Below are 17,328 nucleotides of genomic sequence, written 5' to 3' on the forward strand. Positions count from 1 at the left end.
GAGCAATTTTTATTGCTTGCACCGATGACAACTTACTTGAAGGATCTTATTCAATCCATAGGTAGGTATGGTGGACTCTCAAGGCAAAACTTGGTTGGAAGTTTATGGATGCCCAAGTAGTATCTCTACTTGGTGCGGGAGTTTTGGCTAAAATGAGGTGGAAGCAATCGTCACATGCTAAGGGATCTCTAATCATATAACATTGTTTGGAACCAAGCAAACACAATTCATTATGTGGTCTTCCTTGTCGAACATCTACTCCTAGGCATGTAATAGTTTGGTGAGTGCTCACAATTGCAAAAAGTGTCTAAGATGATATATTTATATGTGAACCTCTCTTTCCTTATTACTTCTTATTAATTGCAACAATGACTAATGTCTATGTTTATTTATTCTCAACAAGTTTCAATCATCATACGTGTCATAAGTGAAGTTATCACTTTCCATAAGATCGTCTCATGATCTTTCATGCTATCGTTCTTTTCATACTATTGATCATGGCACAAAGCAAAGCCCTTGACTATGACACTCTTTATTATATGGCTCGTAAGCTCGAATACATCGGGGGAGAGACAAAAGCAAAAGACTCAAACTAAAAACTAAAGACTTATTCCTCTAAAATGTCGGGACCCCGATCCTAAGCCATACAACTCCAGCATGTACACATCATATCACTTTGTGGCCTCACGCACGGTAATCACCCCGGTTGCCATCTTACCTTGGCCGGGACCGTTTGCGTCTTTTGGCTCACGTATATGACTATGTTGCCAGCAATCATATCTCAAAGAACCTGGGTCGACATGGCTAGTTATGAACCCAAGTGGCACATCCATACAGGGACAGGCATACATAACCCAACAAGGCAGGTGTCGGCCAGCAGCGAGTGTAGACGAGTCGTAGCAAGCTACAGGGACTCCATTACACCGCGTGACATTACCCCGAGGGGACAGACACAGCAACCAAGAAGGATACATGCCGGTCAATCAATGTTTCCGGAGCAGTAGCAAGCTACCAAGGCTCGGTGGAAGCACAAAGAGGCATTTCCCGGTATGGAGTACTACTCAAGGCACACAACTAGGTGTCGAATCCCACACATATCAATGCATTGCAAGCATACACACAATATGCACGATATGTGTAGATACAACATGGCATCACAACATAACTCTACAACACATCATTTATTTAATAGACTCCGAAGAGCCAACATAGTTTAATGTTACAAACAGAAGGGGTCACATGACCCAACATTCAGAGCATACAAGCATCAAGCGAAAGTTACATGTCTGGGTACAGACATCTACTAAAAGCGGCTGGAAGAGCCTAAAAGCTACAACGACCCTACCATAGGAGCCAGATCACTGTCTGGGTTCCCAAGCTAATCCATCGATGTTAACGTCAAGAGATAACGTAGAGAGAGCGGCGTCTATTCTGTAAAAATGTAAATAACCAACAGTGAGTACGAAGGTACTCAGCAAGTCTTACATCAGTGGTAACTACATATGCATCAAGTATAATGAACGGAATTGTGGGGTTTATTACAGAGAAGCCAGCTTTGACCTTTGGCTAACCTATTCTACAACAAAGTTTTAATATCTCCCTCGTCTCCTTACGAGAAAGCGCACACGAGTCCACATAACCATCACATCAATACACCACCATGGATCCTCACTCGTCATCCTACGAGAAGGCCATCCATAGCACTCACACTTATCTGGACCATTTTTGAGTAACCATTAAAGTTTTCTATGAACCATGTAAGTATCCAAGCAGTCCATATCCGAGGACGCGGCTATTCGAATAGATAGTTACCCTGCAGGGGTGTACTTCGTCACACATGCTTCCGCCACTTATCGCCAAGTGCACATAAAACCATCACCTCGGCAACCTTCAAGCGGAAGCCCAACGAGGGAGTTGGCCACGGATGTTAACCTACTAAGACTCACGCCCAAGACAGTCGCCTATCTGAGTTGGAACCCATAATGGAAGTCCGGCCGAGGTTTCCAACATGGCCTCAAACGATGTGAGCAGGGCCCCAAGCCGGTCCCGACTGGGCCGTTCATCCACTTAGCAGGCCGTGCCAGAACCTATGAACGTTTTGAACTACTGCGACTTCTGGAATGAGAACAGAGTAGTTAATAGGCCGAGAGGGGTCGAGTTACCGGAACCAATGTGCGGTAGTAGCTAGTCTTGCAACACCAATACAAGATCTCAGGTCCTAAATGCGGCGACAATGAGACAACCCACCATGTACTCCTACATGGTCTCTCATCGCTACCTTTACCAAAACAATTTCACATCTTTAACTCTCATCAATAGGACATGATCATTCCAATACATCATTCTGATGCTCGGACCAAACTCAACCTAAGCATAGCAAGCATAACAGGGTAAAGCACATATGACTCAAGCATCTACCAGGTATGCTAGGTTGCATTGGTTTAGCTATTTACTGTGATCAAAATCAGGTCATGCAAAGGAATAGGTGCAGCTATCGTAATACAACTATCAATTGAATCATTTTGTCCTATTGCATAGAAATGAGAGCAGGAGCGAGAGAATAGGATTTTGTCGGAATGTTCAAAGGGGTTTTGCTTGCCTGTTGATCGGAAGAACTTAGCTATTCTTCGATGCCGGTGATAACTACATCTCGCAAGGTCTATTGACAGATCAAACAAAAGAAATTAATCACGGCAAATGCTTCACAATGATGCATGAGCATGGCAAGTTATCATGATGTTGATTTCATCTAATGCAAGTGATCACAGGTTGAAAGAAGTTTATTTGATCTATATAAATCATTTTCAAAATCCAATTATGTCCTTTATAAGCCTATTGTGAATTTGTCATATTCAGCAAGGTTAAAATGTCCAAACATGTGTATAAATGCCACCAATGGATTCCTTGCATTTTTCTGATAATTTTTCATATATAAATTATTTTCATCGGAGTTATATTTTAATTTCTATGATTTTTACAAGTTTTAGCAATTTTCTGGAATTAAATTAAATCAGAAAAACTATTACTGCGTCAGGCTGATGTCATCCCTGCATCAGCAGGTCAACCAACCGGGTCCAGGTCAAACCTGACCACTGGGGTCCACTGGTCAGTGACCCATAGACTAAACCCGCGCTGGCCCGCACTAAGTGAGGTTTGACTCACTAGTGGGGCCCTCTGTCAGCGTCTGTGGGGGCTTAATTAGCGTGTTAATGGTCGGCCACGTCGACGCCCACTGGAGGGTGGTCGCCGGCGACCAGACCCACGGCGGAGGCTCGCCGGAGATGGCCTAACCGAGGCTACAGGGCCCTATTTGGTATGCGGTTTGCGGCTACGGGACGCTGCTGAAACGGCCGATCGAGAAGGGGTAGCAAGAGGGGCTGGAATCGCCGGAGAAAGTGCCGGCGACGAGCTCTAGCTGCGGCCGGAAGTGGAGCTCGACGGGGACGTAGCTCTGGAGGTTCATTCGCGTGCGAGGAAGAGGGGAAAGACTCGAGGGCTCACGGTGATTCCGTTTCTGTCATCGGCGGCAAAGAAGGGGCGACGGTCCGACCGAATCGACGGCGGCGGCTTCCGGTTGCCGGAGGAGGAGGAAGACGTCGATGCGAGGCTGCAGGGGCTCTGGTGCTCGGGCTTGTTGACGGTGAGGAGCTTCTTGCCGAGGCGGAGCTAAAGACACGGTCGGGGTGGCGAGAGGTGGCCGGAGACGGGCTAGAGACGAGCTTGAGCAGATCGGCAATGGCGGCGCGAGAGAAAGACAGAGAGCGAGAGGAGAGAAAGAGAGTAGGGGGGGGGAGAAGATAAGGGAGAGACGACCTCGTGCTGGCGCGGTGGAGGCAGGAGGGGGCTCCACGCGAGCAGGAGGTGGCGAGGTGAGTTGCCGTGCTCATCTTCTCCCCTGCCTTCTGGCAGGAGGAGGAAGACGACAGGGAGAGGCCCTCCTAGTGGGCTGGGCCAGGAGGTGGCGACAGGTAATCTTCTCTTTGTTTTTTTTTCATTTCTCTTTTATTTCTTTCTCGTATTTACTTTTAGGATTTAAAATAAATTGTTTGACCAAATATAATACCCAAAAATGTTATTATGTGACAGAGACAATAATATCCAATGCCACATAAAAGTTTCAACATTTTTGAAACTTCAAAATAGAAGGAATCAAAATAATTCCATTCCAAATAGCTATTTAGTCAACTCAAAAATCCTTTTCAAAAAGTTAATGTGACCTAGAATTTTGGTTTGACAAATTTACTTTATGTCACTATTTTTCCAAGTATTTGGAACATTTTCCTCGTTCCTTTTCAGGTATTAATTTTTATTGCCTTCTTGACAATTTTTCAAAACATTGGGGTTTTGATCACTTCCTATTTAAACATCAAAAAATTTATAATGCGTGCATGAATGCTTGGAAAATAAAAGAAAGCTAGGGCTGTGACAACTCACCCCCACTAAACAAGAATCTCGTCCCGAGATTATGGCGTAGTCGGGAAGAGTTCGGGGTATTCAAGCCGAAGGCGATCTTCGCGCTCCCAGGTTGCTTCATTCTCGGAATGATGAGACCACTGAACCTGAGAAACTTGATGTTGCGATGTCGGGTGCTACTCTCGGTTTCGTCAAGAATACGAATAGGATATTCTCGATATGATAGATCATCTTGGAGATCAAGCGTTTCGTGGTCTACTTCGCGGACAGGGTCCTTGAAGCAATGCGTGAGTTGAGAAACGTGGAACACATCATGAACTTTGGAAAGCTGAGGAGGCAGCTCTAACTGGTAAGCAACCTCTCCTTGTTTAGTGAGAATACAGAAAGGACCAATGTAACGAGGAGCCAATTTACCTTTGATACCAAAACGATGGGTCCTTTGAGAGGTGAAACCCGAAGGTAAGCCTTCTCGTCAACTTCATAACTTACTTCCTTATGACGGCGGTCATATTGATTCTTTTGACGAGATTGGGCAGTTTTAAAATTCTCACGAATAATGCGAACTTGCTCTTCTGCATCCTGGATCATATCCGGTCCAAAGAACTGTCTTTCACCGGTTTCTGACTAGTTTAATGGTGTTCGACATCTTCGTCCATAGAGAACTTCGAAAGGAGCTTTGCCCAGACTAGACTGGAAACTGTTGTTATAAGCAAATTCGGCGAATGGAAGACACTTCTCCCAATTCATTCCGAATGAGATAACACAGGCTCTGAGCATATCTTCAAGAATTTGGTTGACTCTTTCTACTTGACCACTTGACTGAGGGTGATAAGCAGTGCTAAACGAAAGATGAGTTCCCATAGCTTTTTGGAAACTTTCCCAAAATCGAGAAGTGAAAAGACTTCCACGATCTGAATTGATTTCTAGAGGAACACCATGAAGAGAAACTATTCGAGAAATATATAGGTCTGCTAGCTGACTAGCAGTTATACTTTCTCGGACTGGAAGGAAGTGAGCAACTTTCGAAAGGCACTCAATGACGACAAAGATGGCATCATTCCCTTTCTTGGTCTTTGGAAAACCAGTGATACAATCCATACTAACCTTGTCCCACTTCCACTCGGGAATAGCCAGGGGTTGAAGGGTGCCAGCAGGCCTTTGATGCTCTGCCTTAACGCGACGACAAACATCACAGTTAGCAATGAATTGAGCGATTTCTCTCTTCATCCGGGTCCACCAGAACCTCTGGCGTAGGTCCTGATACATTTTAGTGCTACCGGGATGAATCGTGAGAGGCGATTCATGAGCTTCCTTAAGAATCAAATCACGAAGTTGTTGCTTCTTAGGAACCACCAAACGATTCTCAAAGAATACAACACCTTTATCATTTACCAAGAAATGACCAGCAACTCCTTTGGCGATGTTGCTCTTGATCCGGGAAATTCCCGTATCATGTTTCTGGGCTTCTATGATCTGATCCTCAAGAGTCGGTTTCGACACCAAGGTAGAAAGGAATCCTTGAGGAACAAGGTGAAGATTAAGCTTATGAAATTCCTCATGGAGAAGTGGTTGATTTTGTAGCAACATGAGGTTGTTACAATAGGATTTACGACTTAGTGCATCAGCCATGACATTGGCTCTGCCTGGGGTGTAAGATATTCCTAAATCGTAATCCGTAATCAACTCAACCCACCGTCTTTGCCTGAGATTCAAATCCGGTTGGGTGAATATATACTCGAGACTCTGGTGATCAGTGTATATTTCGCAACGATTACCCAGGAGGTAATGTCGCCAGGTTAACAGTGCATAAACTACAGCGGCAAGTTCTAGATCATGAGTTGGATAATTCTCCTCATGTGGACGCAACTATCGAGATGCTTATGCAATCACATGATGATCTTGCATAAGAATGCATCCAAGTCCTTGTCGCGAGGCATCACAGTAGATAATAAAGTCCTTTGAGAAATATGGGGGCACAACTACCGGGGCAGTAGTCAGCCATCTTTTCAACTCCTGAAAACTTTCCTCGCACCGTGGGGTCTATTCGAACTTCTTATCTTTCTTGAGAAGTTCAGTTAGAGGTTTGGCAATTTTGGACAAATTCTCGATGAAGCGACGGCAATAGCTTGCTAAGCCAAGGAAACTCCTAACTTGCTTCACCGATTCAGGTGGAGTCCAATCAAGAACGTCCTGAACTCTCTCGGGATTGACAGTAATAACTTTTGCCGAGATTACGTGACCTAGATAGGTCACTTCTGGTAACCAGAATTCACACTTGGAGAATTTGGCGTAATAGCGGTGCTCTCGAAGTTTCATCAATACTAGCCTAAGATGCTCAGCATGTTCTTCTTCGTTCTTCGAGTAAATCAGAATATCATCGAGGTAAACCACGACGAATTTATCCAAGTACTCCATGAAGATCGAATTCATTAAGCGGGAGAAAGTGGCTGGGGCATTGGTTAGACCGAAGGACATGACGGTGTACACGTATTGGCCATAACGAGTGACAAAGGCCGTCTTAGGAATGTCCCCGTTCCTAATTTTATTTGATGATAACCTATTTTCAAATCCATCTTCGAAAAGACTGCAGATCCAGCGAGCTGATCATACAGATCGTTGATCTTGGGGAGCGGATATTTGTTCTTTATCGTGACCAGATTAACCGGTCGGTAATCTACAACTATCTTTTCCCTACCATCCTTCTTCTTGACGAAGAGGACAGGGCAAGCCCAAGGGGAAGAGCTAGGACGGATGAAACCTTTCTTCAAGGATTCATCAAGTTGGGTTTTAAGATCAGCTAATTCTTGAGGAGACATCTTATAGGGTCTTCTAGCAATTGGAGCAGTTCCTGGGACAAGTTCTATGACAAACTCTACTTCTCTGTCAGGTGGGACACCTGATAGTTCCTCTGGAAAGACATCCGGAAAATCACGGACTACTGGGATGTTTTCAAGGTCTCGAAGAGGATTGGCATTGAGGGCATATATCTGGCGTTTTGAAATACCAGATGAGACATTTACTAACCAGCCAGAAGTATGGGTGAGCTGAACAAATCTAGAGAAACAATCAATTTTGGCATGATGAGCTGTCAACCAGTCCATCCCCAAAATGATATTGATGTCTGAAGTCTTGAGAGGTATCAAGGAAGCAACGAATACTAGACCATCAATAAGGATTTGGTTCCCATGACTTACTGCATTAGTTTGCCATTTGGAACCTGGAGCCTGAATTACTAATGGGGTGGGCATATCTACGAAAGCAATGTTATGCAAGGAGGCATAACGTTCGGAGATGAAGGAGTGAGATGCTCCACAGTCAAAAAGAACTGAAGCTGGATGAGAATTAACAAGGAGCGTCTTAAGCACGACATCATCATCATCTTGAGCTTCTTCTGCAGATACATGGTGCACACATCCACGAGTTACAGCAACTGACTTTTCCTTGAACTTCTTGGTTGGTGGCTTGCAACGAACAACACCCATTCCTGAAGGAGGTGGAACAAAACCACGCAAAGGACAATCCCTTGAATAGTGTCCTGGCTTGCTACACTTGAATCATGATCCAAAAATAGGACGAGGGTCTGGGTTGAACGCTTGATTGATGATATTATCCTAGGGAACACTTGGCATTGGCAGACGAGGTGCCACATAGGTTGGCCTTGGTACATATCTCGGAGTCATAACAACATTCGGGATCCATATCCTACGCTTCTGGGATATAGAAGTTGAAGATGATCCAACATCACGGTTGTGCTTGCGAGATTCCTCGTAGGTCATTCTGCTTGTTTCTGCTTGGATGGCTTTGTTCACAAGGACCTCAAAACTGATGAACTCATGCAAACTGAGATCATGACGAAACTTTGAGTTAAGACCTTTCCTGAACCTAGCTTGCTTCTTGGCATCCGTGGATACTTTTTCTGGTGCATAACGCGCAAGGCGTCCAAATTCACGACTATAAGCATTTATATCCAACTTGTCTTGAGTCAAATTGCAAAACTCTTCTTGCTTACGATCTATCAGGGCTTGCGGAATATGATGTTCACGAAAAGCTTCATAGAACTCCTTCCATGAAGTAACTTGGCCCGAAGTACGCATAGCCTCAAAGTTCTCCCACCATAGACTAGCAGAACCTTTGAGGTGATATGTGGTATAGGTAACCTTGTCTCCTTCAGCCACGTTTGCATAACGCAGCTTGTTATTGATACTTCGGAGCCAATCATCTGCATCTAGTGGCTCAATGGAATGATGGAAGGTGGGAGGGTTCAATTTTATGAAGTCTCTGATGGATACTAGCTCATTGCACTGATAGGCTGTATTCTGTTCAATGTGCTCCAATAGGCGGTTGGTGGCATGCATATTCCTCTCAATTTCTAGCATAACCTTTGTCAACAAAGGCGGATTAAGAGAATCTTCTCCATCCCTACCATCTCCATGGTTCTGATCACGGCCAGTAGAACTCCGGGTTACTCGCGACATCCTGATGAAACAATCCAGGGTTCAGAGACAAAGAACACTAAACACCACAATCCTAGAGAAAATCGGACAGCATAACGGTTGTATAGGCATGAAATATGAGGCATCCTTCAAGAGATCTGGGCAACATAACTACTCAAAATTATGGATTCGAGGTGCAGCAAGAACAACGGCATCTCTTCTCACAATTCTGATGAAAGAAGGAATGACACACAGAAACCATCCTATAAGTCCATGGTTCAATAACTCGTGCTCCTAGTAGACAGATAAGAAAACCTAGTCCTTAATCCCCATAGAAAACAAAAGGTGACTCAGAATAGAGTAACTCGAGGAAAAGATTAAAAAGAGCCTTACATTCCCTTCCACAATCAATTCCCTTATATAACTATAGATTTTTTAGACTCAACATCGACCAGTTTGGCTTGGTAATCCTACACGCAGTCAGGCTCTGTTACCAACGCTGTCGAGACCCCAATCCTAAGCCATACAACTCCAGCATGTACACATCATATCACTTTGTGGCCTCACGCACGGTAATCACCCCGGTTGCCACCTTACCTTGGCCGGGAAAGTTTGCGTCTTTTGGCTCACGTATATGACTATGTTGCCAGCAATCATATCTCAAAGAACCTGGGTCGACATGGCTAGTTATGAACCCAAGTGGCACATCCATACAGGGACAGGCATACATAACCCAACAAGGCAGATGTCAGCCAGCAGCGAGTGTAGACGAGTCGTAGCAAGCTACAGGGACTCCATTACACCACGTGACATTTCCCCGACGGGACAGACACAGCAACCAAGAAGGATACATGCCGGTCAATCAATGTGTCCGGAGCAGTAGCAAGCTACCAAGGCTCGGTGGAAGCACAAAGAGGCATTTCCCGGTATGGAGTACTACTCAAGGCACACAACTAGGTGTCGAATCCCACACATATCAATGCATTGCAAGCATACACAGAATATGCACAATATGTGTAGAGACAACATGGCATCACAACATAACTCTACAACACATCATTTATTTAATAGACTCCGAAGAGCCAACATAGTTTAATGTTACAAACAGAAGGGGTCACATGACCCAACATTCAGAGCATACAAGCATCAAGCGGAAGTTACATGTCTGGGTACAAACATCTACTAAAAGCGGCTGGAAGAGCCTAAAAGCTACAACGACCCTACCATAGGAGCCAGATCACTGTCTGGGTTCCCAAGCTAATCCATCGATGTTAACGTCAAGAGATAACGTAGAGAGAGCGGCGTCTATTCTGTAAAAATGTAAATAAGCAACAGTGAGTACGAAGGTACTCAGCAAGTCTTACATCAGTGCTAACTACATATGCATCAAGTATCAATGAACGGAATTGTGGGGTTTATTGCAGAGAAGCCATCTTTGACCTTTGGCTAACCTATTCTACAACAAAGTTTTAATATCTCCCTCGTCTCCTTACGAGAAAGCGCACACGAGTCCACATAACCATCACATCAATACACCACCATGGATCCTCTCTCGTCATCCTACGAGAAGGCCATCCATAGCACTCACACTTATCTGGACCATTTTTGAGTAACCATTAAAGTTATCTATGAACCATGTAAGTATCCAAGCAGTCCATATCCGAGGACGCGGCTATTCGAATAGATAGTTACCCTGCAGGGGTGTACTTCGTCACACATGCTTCCGCCACTTATCGCCAAGTGCACATAAAACCATCACCTCGGCAACCTTCAAGCGGAAGCCCAACGAGGGAGTTGGCCACGGACGTTAACCTACTAAGACTCACGCCCAAGACAGTCGCCTATCTGAGTTGGAACCCATAATGGAAGTCCGGCCGAGGTTTCCAACATGGACTCAAACGATGTGAGCAGGGCCCCAAGCCGGTCCCGACTAGGCCGTTCATCCACATAGCAGGCCGTGCCAGAACCTATGAACGTTTCGAACTACTTCGACTTCTGGAATGAGAACAGAGTAGTTAATAGGCCGAGAGGGGTCGAGTTGCCGGAACCCAATGTGCGGTAGCAGCTAGTCTTGGAACACCAATACAAGATCTCAGGTCCTAAATGCGGCGACAATGAGACAACCCACCATGTACTCCTACATGGCCTCTCATCGCTACCTTTACCAAAACAATTTCACATCTTTAACTCTCATCAATAGGACATGATCATTCCAATACATCATTCTGATGCTCGGACCAAACTCAACCTAAGCATAGCAAGCATAACAGGGTAAAGCACATAAGACTCAAGCATCTACCAGGTATGCTAGGTTGCATTGGTTTAGCTATTTACTGTGATCAAAATCAGGTCATGCAAAGGAATAGGTGCAGCTATCGTAATACAACTATCAATTGAATCATTTTGCCCTAATGCATAGAAATGAGAGCAGGAGCGAGAGAATAGGATTTTTTCGGAATGTTCAAAGGGGTTTTGCTTGCCTGTTGATCGGAAGAACTTAGCTATTCTTCGATGCCGGTGATAACTACATCTCGCAAGGTCTATTGACAGATCAAACAAAAGAAATTAATCACGGCAAATGCTTCACAATGATGCATGAGCATGGCAAGTTATCATGATGCTGATTTCATCTAATGCAAGTGATCAGAGGTTGAAAGAAGTTTATTTGATCTATATAAATCATTTTCAAAATCCAATTATATCCTTTATAAGCCTATTGTGAATTTGTCATATTCAGCAAGGTTAAAATGTCCAAACATGTGTATAAAAACCACCAATGGATTCCTTGCATTTTTCTGATAATTTTTCATATATAAATTATTTTCATCAGAGTTATATTTTAATTTCTATGATTTTTACAAGTTTTAGCAATTTTCTGGAATTAAATTAAATCAGAAAAACTATTACTGCGTTAGGCTGATGTCATCCCTGCGTGAGCAGGTCAACCAGCCGGGTCCAGGTCAAACCTGACCAGTGGGGTCCAGTGGTTAGTGACCCATAGACTAAACCCGTGCTGACCCGCACTAAGTGAGGTTTGACTCACTAGTGGGGCCCTCTGTCAGCATCTGTGGGGGCTTAATTAGTGTGTTAATGGTCGGCCACGTCGACGCCCACCGGAGGGTGGTCGCCGGCGACCAGACCCGCGGCGGAGGCTCGCCGGAGATGGCCTAACCGAGGCTACAGGGCCCTATTTGGTATGCGGTTTGCAGCTACGGGACGCTGGTGAAACGGTCGATCGAGCAGGGGTAGCAGGAGGGGCTGGAATCGCCGGAGAAAGTGCGGGCGACGATCTCTAGCGGCGGCCGGAAGTGGAGCTCGACGGGGAGGTAGCTCTAGAGGTTCATTCGCGTGCGAGGAAGAGGGGAAGACTCGAGGGCTCACGGTGATTCCGTTTCTGGCATCGGCGGCGAAGAAGGGGCGACGGTCCGACCGAATCGACGGCGGTGGCTTCCGGTTGCCGCAGGAGGAGGAAGACATCGATGCGACGCTGCAGGGGCTCTGGTGCTCGGGCTTGTTGACGGTGAGGAGCTTCTTGCCGAGGCGGAGCTAACGAGACGGTCGGGGTGGCGAGAGGTGGCCGGAGACGGGCTAGAGATGAGCTTGAGCAGATCGGCAATGGCGGCGCGAGAGAAAGACAGAGAGCGAGAGGAGAGAAAGAGAGCAGGGGGAGGAGAAGATAAGGGAGAGACGGCCTCGTGCTGGCGCGGTGGACGCAGGAGGGGGCTCCACGCGAGCAGGAGGTGGCGAGGTGAGCTGCCGTGCTCACCGTCTCCCGTGCCTTCTCGGAGGAGGAGGAAGACGACAAGGAGAGGCCCTCCTAGTGGGCTGGGCCAGGAGGTGGCGACAGGTAATCTTCTCTATGTTTTTTTTCATTTCTCTTCTATTTCTTTCTGGTATTTACTTTTAGGATTTAAAAAAATTGTTTGACCAAATATAATACCCAAAAATGTTATTATGTGACAGAGACAATAATATCCAAAGCCACATAAAAGTTTCAACATTTTTGAAACTTCAAAATAGAAGGAATCAAAATAATTCCATTCCAAATAGCTATTTAGTCAACTCAAAAATCCTTTTCAAAAAGTTAATGTGACCTAGAATTTTGGTTTGACAAATTTACTTTATGTCACTATTTTGCCAAGTATTTGGAACATTTTCCTCGTTCCTTTTCAGGTATTAATTTTTATTGCCTTCTTGACAATTTTTCAAAACATTGGGGTTTTGATCACTTCCTATTTAAATATCAAAGTTTTTATAATGCATGCATGAATGCTTGGCAAACAAAAGAAAGCTAGGGCTGTGACATAAAAGAAGAAATAAAAACTGAAAAGGAAAGAACTAAAACAAAGGTAAAAGCAAAAGATATAAAGGTGATATGATACCAGGGCAACTCCCCCAAGCTTGGCAGAAGCCAAGGGGATTGCCCATACCAACGCTTAGTTGTCTTCCTTTGGTGGTGATGGTGGTGTTATTGTCGCCTTAGATTCCAAGAGAGCTATCAATCTTTGATTTATACCTTTGAGATTTGTGACATGGTTTTCCAGCAAAACAACTTCACGAGAAAGAGAATTATTGTGAGCATGAGTTGTTTCGCAAAACCTCAAGAGTTCAATCAAGGATGGAGACAACACGTGGAGGAAGGGTTGGAGAAAATCTACTCCTTCAACGTCTTCAATGTTCAACATAGGTTGAACTTCCTCCCAAGCTTAGGTTTTCTCCTTAGCTTGGTCCCTGGCTTCCGTGACTTCTACTCTTTTCAGATCAGCATCTACTTCCTCATGAACTTGGTGAAGATCATTCTCCCCAACAGATTCCTGAGACATCTTTGCTCTAAATCTGCGGCAGACAACAAGCTCGAAACGAAAAGAGAGGAAAACTACGCGATACGGAGATTAAAACCTTCGGGCAACTATATATTGATTTTTTTTTCTGGGCCAGAAGGAGTCCTCCGCAAGAAAATGGAGTCCGGGAGGCACACGAGGTGCCCACAAGCTTGCCCACCGCCACTAGGGGGTGGTGGCGGAGTGGGCCCTTGTGGCTGCCTCGTTCACTCTCCAGACTACTTCTTATTTTTCTAATTTTCCAAAAATTCCAAAACTGAGCAAATTTCCTATTGGAAAAGTATCTGAGTCCAATTTCTTGCCGAAACAGATACATCTTCGTTTTCAAGGTCTGAAACAGGCTGATAAACATCCCTTATGTACTCCTCTGGAGTTATGACATTGATGATATTGGTCTCAACATTTATGAGAGTACCAGAGATGTAATGCTTGATTCTTTGCCCATTTACCACTCTAGGAAAATTTCCTTCCGTGTTATTGATTTTGATGGCACCGGAACGATATACTTCCTCGACAACATAGGGACCTTCCCATTTAGAGAGAAGCTTGCCTGCAAAGAATCTCAAACGAGAATTGCATAGCAAGACATAATCACCTACATTGAACTCTCGTTTCTGTATTCGTTTGTTGTGCCATCTCTTAACCTTTTCCTTGAACAACCTGGCATTCTCATATGCCTAGGCTCTCCATTCATCTAACGAGCTGATATCAAACAACCGCTTCTCATCAGCAAGTTTGTAATCAAAGTTGAGCTCTTTGATTGCCCAATAAGCTTTGTGTTCCAGCTCAAGAGGTAAATGACAGGCCTTACCGTAAACCATTTTATACGGTGAGATGCCCATGGGATTCTTATAAGCAGTCCTATAAGCCCATAGTGCATCGTCAAGTTTGCTAGACTAGTTCTTTCGAGATCTATTGACGGTCTTTTGTAGGATCAACTTGATCTCCCTATTACTCAACTAAACTTGACCACTAGACTGAGGATGATAAGGAGACGCAACTCTATGGTTGACATCATACTTAGCTAGCATCTTACAGAAAACACCATGAATGAAGTGTGAACCACCATCAGTCATCAAGTATCTAGGGACTCCAAATCTTGGGAATATGACTTCTTTAAGCATCTTAATAGAGGTGTGGTGATCAACATTTTTAGTGGTGATAGCTTCTACCCACTTAGTAACGTAATCCACACCAACTAGGATGTGAGTGTACCCATTGGAACTCGGGAAGGGTCCCATATAATCAAAGCCCCAGACATCAAATGGTTCAATGACAAGTGAATAGTTCATAGGCATCTCCTCACGCTTACTGATGTTCCCTCCTCTGGCATTCGTTACAAGACAAGACAAACTTACGGGCATCCTTGAAGAGAGTGGGCCAATAGAAACATGATTGCAATACCTTATGGGCAGTTCTATCTCTAGCATGGTGTCCTCTGTAGGCTTCGGAATGACACTTCTACAGGATCTGTCCCTGTTCATGTTCAGGCACACAACATCTAATAACACCATCTACTCCTTCCTTATAAAGGTGAGGATCATCCCAAAAGTAGTGTCTCAGATCAAAGAAGAATTTCTTCTTTCGTTGATAGGTGAAACTGGGTGGTATGTATTTGGCTACGATATAGTTTGCATAATCGGCATACCACGATGCACTATGAGAAGTGCGGATGACGTTTAGTTGCTCATCAGGAAAGTTGTCATCAATAGGTAGTGGGTCATCAAGGACATTCTCTACCCTAGACAAGTTATCTGCTACAGGATTATCAGCACCCTTTCGGTCAACGACGTGTAAATCAAATTCCTGTAGGAGGAGAACCCATCTGATCAGCCTAGGCTTAGCGTCCTTCTTCTGCATGAGGTACTTAATAGCAGCATGATCAGAGTGAATAGTGACTTTGGAGTCAACTATGTAAGATCTGAACTTTTCACATGCAAACACGACTTCTAAAAATTCCTTTTCCGTAGTGGCATAGTTTCTTTGGGCACTGTATAGAGTTTTACTAGCGTAGTGAATGGCATTCAACTTCTTGTCATCTCTTTGTCCTAGAACAGCACCAACATCATAATCACTAGCGTCACACATGATTTCAAAGGGCAAGTTCCAGTCAGGTGGTTGAACAATAGGTGCGGTTATCAAAGCCTTCTTAAGTATTTCGAAGGCTTCCTCACAATCCTCATCAAAAACAAAAGGAACATCCTTCTGCAAGAGGTTGGTAAGAGGCCTAGAAATCTTAGAGAAGTCTTTAATGAACCTTCTATAGAAACCAGCATGACCTAGGAAACTTCGTATACCTCTGATATCTGTGGGGCAAGGCATTTTCTCAATTGCATCAACCTTAGCCTTATCAACTTCAATGCCTTTTTCAGAGATTTTGTGTCCTAAGACAATACCTTCATTAACCATAAAGTGGCACTTCTCCCAATTCAAGACGAGGTTGGTTTCTTCGCATCTCGGTAAAACTCGATCAAGGTTGCTTAGGCAATCATCAAAGGAAGACCCGTAAACGGAGAAGTCACCCATGAAAACCTTGATAATCTTTTCACAAAAGTCAGAGAATATAGCCATCATACATCTTTGGAAGGTGGCAAGTGCATTACATAAGCCAAAAGGCATACGTCTATAGGCAAAGGTATCGAAAGGGTAGGTGAAAGTGCAACAGGTATTTGCGAGAAACCTGAATAACCGTCTAGAAAGTAGAAGTGTGTGTGCTTTGATAGCCTTTCTAGCATTTGGTCGATGAACGACAAAGGATAATGATCTTTCCTGGTTGCCTTGTTCAGTTTCCGGAAGTCTATCACCATTCTATAGCCGGTAATAATCCTTTGTGGGATTAGTTCATCCTTATCATTAGGAACGATGGTGATACCTCCCTTCTTAGGTACGCAATGTACTGGACTTACCCAATCACTATGAGCAACATAATAAATGATTCATGCTTCCAGAAGCTTTAATATTTCTTTTCTAACGACCTCTTTCATCTTAGGATTTAATCTCCTTTGATGATCAGCAACTGGTTTTTAAAGTCAGGATCAGTTTTAATCTTGTGCTGACATAGAGTAGGACTAATACCCTTAAGATCATCAAGAGTATATCCAATAGCAGCGCGGTGCTTCCTTAGAGTTTTTAGTAACTTCTTCTCTTCACGCTCTGAGAGGAGAGCACTAATAATGACAGGATATATCTCCTTCTCATCAAGATAGGCATACTTAAGAGTATCAGGCAACTGTTTAAGCTCGAACACAGGATCACCCTTTGGTGGGGGAGGATCCCCAAGCAGTTCAACAAGCAGATTATTCTTGAGAATATGATGTTGTTCTAAGACAATTCTATCTATCTCATCTCTCTCCTCCATATGCATATCATTTTCATGCTCAAGCAGATATTGCTCTAAAGGATCCGTAGGAGGTACGGCAATAGAGGCAAGAGCAATGATTTCATCCCTACCAGACGACTCTCTTTCATGGGTTTGTCTTCCAAACTTGGAGAAGTTAAATTCATGAGACACACCCTCGAAACTTACTATAACAATTTGCTTAATGCAATCAATGTGAGCATTAACAGTGTTGAGAAAGGGTCTACTGAATATGATGGGACAAAAGTTATCTTGTGCAGTATCAAGGACGAGGAAATCAGTA

Source organism: Hordeum vulgare, chromosome 1H, assembly GCF_904849725.1.
Source record: "Hordeum vulgare subsp. vulgare chromosome 1H, MorexV3_pseudomolecules_assembly, whole genome shotgun sequence".
In the NCBI taxonomy this organism is placed as follows: Eukaryota; Viridiplantae; Streptophyta; class Magnoliopsida; order Poales; family Poaceae; genus Hordeum; species Hordeum vulgare.